Below are 9,781 nucleotides of genomic sequence, written 5' to 3' on the forward strand. Positions count from 1 at the left end.
AAGATCATGAGTATCCTTCTTTGGCATTGTATATAAATACCACATTTTCTTCATCCATTCATCCCTCGATGGACACATAGGCTGTTTCCAAGATTTAACTACTGTGAATTGACTGCTATAAATATGAATATGCATATATCACTGTGGTATGATGTCTTTAACTCTTTTGGTATGATATCTAGAAAGGGGAACAGCTGGGTCAAACAGCATTTTTATTTTTAATTTTTTGAGGAATCTCCATATTGCTTTTCATTGTGTTGTGTCAGTTTACATTCCCACCGACAGTGGAGAAGTGTTTTTTTCCCTCACAGTCTTTCAGCATTTGTTATTGGTTCATTTCTTGATGACAGTCATTCTTTCTGGAGTAAGATAGAATCTCAGTATTTTTTTTTTAATTTGTACTTCTTCAATGACCAGCAACGTTGAACAGTTTTTCATGTATTTATTGGTGATTTGTATTTCTTCATCTGAAAAGTGACTATTCAGTTTTTGGATGCCTGGTATTTAATTGGGCCTTTAAATTTGGGCTAATTTTTTTTTGTTGTTGTTGTTCTTTATATATATGGTTTTTTGGTTTTGTTTTCTTTTTTTTTTTGGTACCGGGGATTGAATTTGGGTCCTTGCACTTGCAAGGCGGGCCACCGAACCGTTGAGCTAAATCCCTGGCTTTTATATATTCTTGATATTAGTCCTTTGTATGAGGAGTAGCTGGCAAAATATTTTTTCCATTCTGTAGGTTATCCCTTCACTCTGATGGTGGTTTCCTTTGCTTTGCAAGTTATCATTTGGGTTTTGAAATGAAACTGATTATAGATTTAGGAAGGATGGTTCCGGACAAGGATTAAGAAACAGCATTTGCAAATAGATTATGAAAGTTCAAAAGTAAAGGCTCAAATGAAGATTTAAAAGGCAGAAGATCAGAGAAGGTATAAACTGAAGAAAATAGATGTGGCCACCCAGATAAATGCTCATAAACTCCAACCAGCTAAAAGGCACCATTATAGAAGTAACCTTCCTTGTATGCTGGCAATATGTCAGGCAGCCTTCAGTTCCCTATCTGTGTGGGACATACTAGGTTGAAGCACATAAAGTTGCCATTTTTATAGGTGGAAAGTGGTTGTATAACAAAATCATTTGGCTGAAGCTGTAAATTATCATGTTATAGGTAAGAAATCTGAGCCTCAAAGTAGCTAGATAACTTGCTATTGGCCATTTGGCTAGAAAATATTAGACTAGAAGATTTTGAACCCAAATCTTATTGTCTTTCTACTATACTATGAGGTTAGGAAAAAAAGCAAGCTAAAGAAAGTCCATAAGCAATTGCATTGTGCTGTACTGGTCAACATTTCTTTTAATAAGAGAGTTCTGTACACTTCCTTTATATTCATAAATAATGCACTGTAAGGAAATGGTATGTACTATTTCTTGAAGGAGACCTAAGTACTGAAATAGCCACAAATGGCTGTTTTGAGGTTATCAAAATTTAATAACACTATTTTTTTTTATAATATAGCAGCTATCCTTTTAAGGAGAATGTTCCAAGAACTCATTCTGTGATTGTAAAATAGATATTTCACAGAGTGATGAACAGAGGCAGTCCCTTCTTGGAGGGACTCTCATCCCCTGGTTTTCTAAATCCTAAGTATGCAACGAGGCTTTCTCAGGCAAAAATAAAATGTGTAAGAGGGAAACAAAAGAAAACATGACTCAGAACTGATCTGGTGTATACTAATGACACTCCCAACAATATTCTCTGATGACAAGGATGATGGCTTCCCAAAGCACTGTGATGACAATTACTTTTACATACAACCAAACTGAATCTTGGGATTGCCTTTGCTTTTGTTTTTTTTTTAATTTAAATTGAATTAATTGGTACATTCTAGGTATACAGTACAATTGCATTCATTACTGGGATCTTGTACCTTTACATGACAGGTCTTGGTTCTCATTTTTCCCCTTGTCCCCACCCTCCTTTCACCCCCTCCTCTCCTCCACACCTACAAACACTTTAATTCCATTTTTACATTTTCTCACATTTTCCCCTTTCCCTTGTTCCCCTTCCCCTACCCTTCTCACTATCCCTACACATTTAGCCCTTTTCTTCCTATTTCACATTGCTAATTATCCCTTTAGGATCTTGAGTACTATTTTAGTTTTCACACCAGAGAAACTATTTGGTATTTACACATGTGTGACTTATTTATTTCACTTAGGAGTATATCCTCAATATGTGTCCATTTACCTACGAATGAATCTACTTTCTCATTCTTTATGGCTGAGTAATATTCCATTTTATAGAAAAACCACATCTTCTTTATCTAGTTTCTAACTGATGGGCAAATGGACTGTTTCCAAGTTTTAGCTACTACAAGCTGTGCTGCTATAAACATAGGTGCACATATGTCACTGTGATATGATTCTTTTAATTCTTTTGGAAAGATAGCCAGCAGAGCTATGGCTGGGTCAAATGGAACCTCTAGTCCCAGCTCTTTGAGGTATCTCCATATTGATTTCCATAGTGGTTGCACCAGTCTGCACTCCCACCAACAATGGAGAAGGGTTCCTTTCTCCCCACACCCCCGCCAACATTTGTTATTGGTTGATTTCTTGATAGCAGCCATTCTTTGTGGGGTGAGGTGGAATCTCAGTGTTGTTTTCATCTGCATCTCTCGAATGACCAGTGATGTGGAACATTGTTTCATATATTTACTTGCTGCTTTTACTTCTTTGTCTGAGAAATGTCTGTTCATTTCAGATGCCCATTTTTGAATTGGGTCTTTATATTTAGGGGGGCTCATTGTTTTGAGTTCTTTATATATTCTTGATAATAGTCCTTTGTCTGAGGAGCAGCTGGTAAAAATTTTTTCCCACATTATAGGTTGTCTCAGTTCTGTTGATGGTTTCTTTTGCAGTGCAGAAGCTTTTTAATAAGATGAGATCCCAGTTGTTGATTCTTTCTGCTAATTCCTGTGCTACTGAAGATCTGTGCATAAAGTCTTTTCCTATGCCAATATTTTCCAGAGTTCTGCCTAACTTATCTTCCAGAAAGTTTAGTGTTTCCATTTTTATATTTAGAGCTTTAATCCACTTGGATTTTAATTTAGTGCATGGTGACAGATAAGGGTCTAGTTTTAATCTTTGGCAGCTTGAGATCCAGTTTTTCCAACACCATTTATTAAAGAGGCTATCTTTCCTCCAGTGGGGATGGTAAGCTCCTTTGTCAAAGATGACATAGTTGAGTACATCTGGAGTTGTTTTTGTGTCTTCCTGTCTGTTCCACTGATCCTCAGGTCTGTTTCTTTGCCAGTGCCATGCTGTTTTTATCACAGTGGCTTTGTAGTATAGTTTCAAATTGGGAATTGTTATACCCACTGCCATGTGTCTGTTGCCTAGGATGGCTTTTGCTATTCTAGGTATCTTATGGTTCCAAATGAATTTTTGGATTCTTCTTTCTAGTTCTGTGAAGTACAGTGTTGGAATTTCAATTGGCATTGCATTGAATCTGTATAGCAGTTTTGGTAGTATGGCCACTTTCACTATGTTGATTCTTCCTACCCAGCAGCAGGGGATGTCTTTACATTTTCTTTTTTTTTTTCAGCTTTAATTGAGTTTATTGGTATATTTTAGGGATACAATATACATTTTCTTATATCCTCTTCAATCTCTTTTTTCAGAGAGCTGTAATTTTTAGTGTAGAGGTCTTTTGCTTCTTTTGTTAGATTGATTCTGAGATACTTCATTTTTTTGGATGCTATTGTGAAAGGAATTGTTTCCCTAATTTCTCTCTCAGTGAGTCTGTTGTTTGTGTACAAGAAGGCTATTGATTTTTGTGTGTTGACCTTGTATCCTGCTACTCTGCTAAAAGTGTCAATTAAGTCTAGAAGTGTTTTGGTGGAGTTTTTTGGGTCTTCAATGTAGAGTTTCATATCATCAGCAAATAATGACAGTTTAACTTCTTCCTTTCCTATTTTAATTGCTTTAATTTCTTTTTCTTGTCTAATTGCTATGGCTAATGTTTCCAGAACTATATCAAAGAGGAGTGGTGATAGTGGGAATCCTTGTCTTGTTCCTGATTTTAACATGAAGGTTTTCAGTTTTGGGCCATTTAATATGATCTTGGCTGTTGGTTTTTCATAGATAGCCTTTATTAAGTTGAGATATAGATCATCTATTCCAATTTTTTGTAGGGTTTTTATCATGAATGGGTGTTGAATTTTGTCAAATGCTTTTTCTGCATCTATCGAGAGGATCGTGTGGTTTTTGTCCTTGACTTTGTTAATATAGTGGATTACATTTATTGATTTACGTATGTTGAACCATCCTTGCATCCCTGGAATAAATCTGACTTGTTCAGGATGTATAATCTTCTTGATGATCCTCTGTATTCTGTTTGCTAATATCTTATTAAGGATTTTTGCATCTATGTTCATTAAGAAGATTGGCCTGCAGTTCTCTTTTTTAGTTGTGCCTTTCCGTGGTTTGGGAATCAAAGTGATACTTGCCTCTAGGAGTGAATTTGGAAGTATTGCTTCCTTTTCAATTTCATTGAAAAGTTTGAAGAGTAATGGCAGTAGTTTTTCTCTAAATGTCTTGTAAAATTCAGCAGTGAATCCATCAGGACCTTTTCTTTGTTGGTAAGTTTTTAACTACATTTTCAATTTCACTGATTGTAATTGGGGTGTTTAAAATGTTTTTATCTTCTTTGTTCAACTTGGTAATTCATAAGTATCTAGAAATCTGTCCATTTCTTCTGTGTTTTCCATTTTATTAGAGTACAGGTTATCAAAGTAGGTATTAATGATCCTCTGGATTTCTGTTGGATCTGTTGTGGCTTCACCTTTTTCATTTCTGATTGCATGGATCTGAGGCTTTTCTTTCCTTTTTTGATAAGGTTTGCTAAGGGTTTATCAGTTTTATTTATTCTTTCAAAAAACCAACTATTTGATTCATTAATTTTTTGTATCGTTTTCTTAGTTTCCACTGCATTGATTTCTGCTCTAATCTTTATAATTTCCTCTCCTGTGTGTGCTTTGGGTTTTTCTTGCTCTTGTTTTTCTAGGAGTCTAAGATTCATTGTTAGGTTGTTTATTCGAACTTGTTCTATTTTCCTAGTGTGGGCATTCAGTGCTACGAATTTTCCACATAGAACTGCTTTCATTGTGTCCCATAGATTCCTGCATGTTGTATTGGCATTTTTGTTTATTTGTAAAAACTGTCTGATTTCTTCTTTAATTTCCTCTGTGATCCATTGATTGTTCTGGAGAGTGTTGTTCAATTTCCATGTGTTTGTGAAGTTCCTACAATTTCATATGCTATTGATCTCCAGCTTTATTGCACTGTGATCTGATAATATACAGGGGATAACTTTTATTCTTTTGCATTTATTCAAACCTGTTCTGTGAGCTAGTATGTGATCTATCTTGGAGAATGACCCATGTGCAGCTGAAAAGAATGTATATTCTGATTTTGTGGGGTGGAACACTCTATAGACATCTAATAAATCCATGCGTTCAAAAGCTTGGTTCAGTTCTAGTATTTCATTGTTGATTTTTTGTCTAGATAATCTATCTATTTGTGATAGTCGGGGATTTAGATCGCCCACTACAATTGTGTTAGTGCTTATTTGGTTTTTCATGTTACTTAATATTTGTTTTGTATAGTTGGGGGCATTTATATTTGGTGCATATATATTTATGATTGTCATCTCTTCCTCTTGAATTGTTCCCTTTACAAGAATGTAGTGGGCTTCTTTATCTCTCTTGATCAGTTTTGGTTTGAAATTTACTTTGTCAATAAGATTGCTACCCCTGCTTTTTTCAGGGCTCTTGTCACTTGGAGAGTTGTTTTCCACCCTTTCACTTTCAGTCTATGGGCTTCTTTTTGCACTAGGTGTGTTTCTTGTATACAACATATTGTTGGATTTTGCTTCTTATTCCATTCTACCAGTCTATTTCTCTTGATTGGTGAGTTGAAGCCATTGACATTGATGGTTATATCTGATATGTACTGACTTATTATTGTCCTGTTATTGGCCTTCTGTTGACTCTTTTTACTTTTTCACTTTCTCCTTTTAGTTTCTTGCCTTGCCTATTTGATTTGCTCTGTTGCACCTCATGGTGTTGTGATCTTCATTGTCTTTTTCTAGGATATTGTTTAGAATTCCTTGTAGTGCTGGTTTGGGATTCATAAAGTTTCTCAGGTGTTCTTTGTCATGGAAGTATCTTATTTCCCCATCCATTTTGAAAGAGAGTTTTGCAGGATACATCAGTCTAGGTTGGAGGTTGTCTTCTTTTAGGACTTGAAATACCTCACTCCAGGCTCTTTGGTCATGGCTAGTTGGAGTCCTATATGCCTCACTTATCTTCTTTCCCTCTCTTTGGGAAGTTTTCTGTCATTAATTCTGTGAACAGCTTTTTTAAGTTGTTTGCATTTTCTCCTGCTACCTCATGGATTCCTATCAGTCTTATGTTATTCTTCTTTGTATCATCTAGGAGTTGTTGGATCAATTTCTCATGATCCCTTACTGTTTTTAAGAGACCTCTCTTTTCACAGTCACTGACTGCAATCTTATCTTCTATATCTGAGATTCTATCTTTGCAATCTTTTATTCTGCTGTGAACACTTTCAATGGAGTTTTTGATCTCCTGGATATCTGTTTGAATCTGTTTTATGGGTTCCATTTCTTTCCTATGTTGGGCATTCATTGTTTCCATTTCTTTCTTATGCTTGGCCTTCATGGCTTCTATTATGGTCCTGAGCTAATCTATTTTTTTGTCAATTTCTGTTCTAGAGTCTCAAATCACAACTTTCATTTTGCTCACCATCTCTATGGTGATCTGGGAAATTATTTCTGTTTTGAATTTTTCTAGAACCTGATTGATCTGTTTTGTTACTTCCTGTGCTGTGAGTTCTGAGTGTGCTGGTGGTTCACTATCGGACTTTTCATCCTCCTTTGCCCTACTGTTTGCCATTGGTGAACTGGAAGTCTGTCTTTGTGTCTTGGTTAAGTGTTTTCTGATTTTTATTTTTGCTGTTGGGTTGTCTTTGATTCAATCTCCTGAATTTTTATTAAATCTTCCTGATATCATTGCGCTTCAGCCCCTGGCTCTAATGACTCATAGACATTCTCACTTTCACAATATCAGAGAAAACAACTCATCCAATCAATCCCTATCCCTTATCCCAATCAATACAATCAGCAACACAACAGGATCAATCACCTCCTGTAATTGACCACTTGTGGTAGTCATCAATCCATCACCCCCCAATCATGCGAATTAAATTAAAATCAAGAAGTAGCCCAAAATATGTTTGCAGTGAACAAACTCCTCAACAAGGTATATTTACTATTTAGGATGGGGGCCTAGACCTAAATAGGATGAGAAGAGTAAACAAGTAAAAGAACTGGAGAAGGTTTCAAGGGAAGCCAGAGGACACAGAATGACCACACAATCTTTAGGAAACTGTAAAACTCAAAAGGGATAGACAGAGTGCAAGTATAAGGACAAGAATATATCCCCTTAACACCTATAGGGGCTCACTTTCCCTTGAAACTACTGACCTTTGAGTGAGGCTCCATGATAGAAAAAAAAAGAACATTAATAAAAAAGAAAAAATGATAAAAGAAGAAATCTGAATTAGGGCAGGAGCAGGAACAGAAAAGGAGGTGAGGGCCAATATGGTGGAGCAAGAGATCGAGTTGGTGAAAGAGGACAGAAAAAAGAATTACAGTGGAATGAGGAAAAGAAAGAAAAGGACAAAAAAATGACTTTGAAGGGCCTCTTTCAGACTATATTTCTGCTGTCATAATACACATCATGTGCAGCCATGTGCAGAACCAAATCCCCCTATCTCATCTAGTCGAAGGCAGAACCCTGTGACGCAGACTGACCTCAGGCCACAAGGACCAATTTGAGCTCCCCGACCTCCTGCAGGGTTGAACTCCAGACAGTTCTATCACAGATTTCCCCTGCCCCTTCTTTACAGATGTTCAAATTTGGGAGCTCAGAAAATCACCCTTTATAACCAGCCATGTCCTTGGAGTAGGTCCCTGGACTGGCACATTCAGGGGATCTGAATCCTAGCAGTGCCCTGTTGGGGCTGGGGCAGCGATGTCAGCACCTGCAACAAAGGGCGTGGCTACTCAGACCCATGGGCTGGGTCCACCTGGGCAGAAGGAGATGCAATGTCCCCACAGAGCCACTTTCTCTGTGTCTCACCCTGTTGGCTGGCGCTGGGGCAGTGATGGCGGCACCGCAACTGCCTTTGCTTTTGTATTCTAGGATCATTTATTGTTGACAAGTTTTCTCTTAGCATGGATTGTTTAATCCTCAATGCATACACTTGCTCGGCACCTAGTGACTGCATACATTTGAGACAAATGAGTGATATTAAAAGACCAACATCTTTGTATCATTTATCAGATAGTAGAGTAATCATAGGGCAACACATTCTACATCATAAGGATGAAAATAGAGCCACAGCTAGTCAGCTCAGTGAAGCAGAATGTTCCATTGTACATCTTACAGTGAAATTCCTGTGATCTGACACTGATTGGTAGGTGATGTATGAATGAAGCTGGAACAGCTGTGGAGTTCAAGAGATTTTTAGCTCTTCAGAATTAAGGAGCAAAAATGTGAGGATGTCAGTTTAGATTTTCCTTATCTACAAACAGTGGATGGGAGATACTACTATTTCCACAACCCAAGTACCTATTCTCTAATTAGTTGGCTTTTTCCAATGGTGACAAAATAAGATGTAGGCACATAAGAGAGCATGCCAGAAATTTAAATTTATAAAGGGCAGGGTGAACAAAGAGAAATGAGATTTCTTATGCCCAATTTCATTAAGGACTTGTATCAGAATCAAATAAGTACAGTGCTTCACGGTATCTAATGTAAGCACTGCATCAACTTGGCTAATATGGAACCAAGCATTTTTCTCAGAATGGTCCTCCCTGTGTGGAGAGAGATTAGCCAACTCTAGGTCATAGTTGTTTGAAAGAATAACTTGCATGAACAAATGAAGCAACACCATAGTTTTTGGAGGTCACTGTGGTTAGATGGAGGTTATAGCTGTTTCTGTCTTCTGTGTTCCAGTGGCACCCCAGGCTCAGCTCCCAATGCCCAGCTGTGAAGCCATGGTTTCTTCTCTAGCTGCTGGTGGTCCCAGCTTGGGGGCTGGGTATGCTTAGCTTCTGACGTTGACTGATTGCTGGCTCCTGTGCTCCCTCAATTTCCTTTCAAGCTCTCATTTCTCCAGAATCTCCCACGTTATGGGAGGTCTAATTCCTATAATGGGTCCTGTATTCCACAGTTTCCAAGGTTCTGCTTTTTTCAATTGTACCCTGATGGAAACAGTAACAATATGTCATCACTTTGTTGTTTTTGAAATTTAATGCATACTCATAATTTGAAAAATCAAGGAATATGGAAAAGTAGACTAAGGAAGCAAAGATTCCACCCCAAATTCCACTTACTTGGTCTCACAAAATAGAGAACATTTGGTGTTAATTTTCCAGAAATTTACCTTTGGGTTTAGAATATAATGAAGCTACTCCCAAAAAGGAGGAGGACAAAGACATAATAGGTCTGGGTTAGTAAATTATTATATCTTGTACCACTGCTATCTGAGTTATATTTCTGGAATCCTTTTTTGATGCTGAAGATCTAACCCAGAGACTTGCTCACATTGGGCAAATGCCATACTACTGAGCTGCATCCCTAGCCCTGGATTTTTTTAAAATTAAAAAACAGATATATTTCCCAATCCATAAGCC

This window comes from Fukomys damarensis, unplaced genomic scaffold (assembly GCF_012274545.1).
Source record: "Fukomys damarensis isolate Sample0158 unplaced genomic scaffold, DMR_v1.0_HiC HiC_scaffold_27, whole genome shotgun sequence".
Lineage (NCBI taxonomy): Eukaryota > Metazoa > Chordata > Mammalia > Rodentia > Bathyergidae > Fukomys > Fukomys damarensis.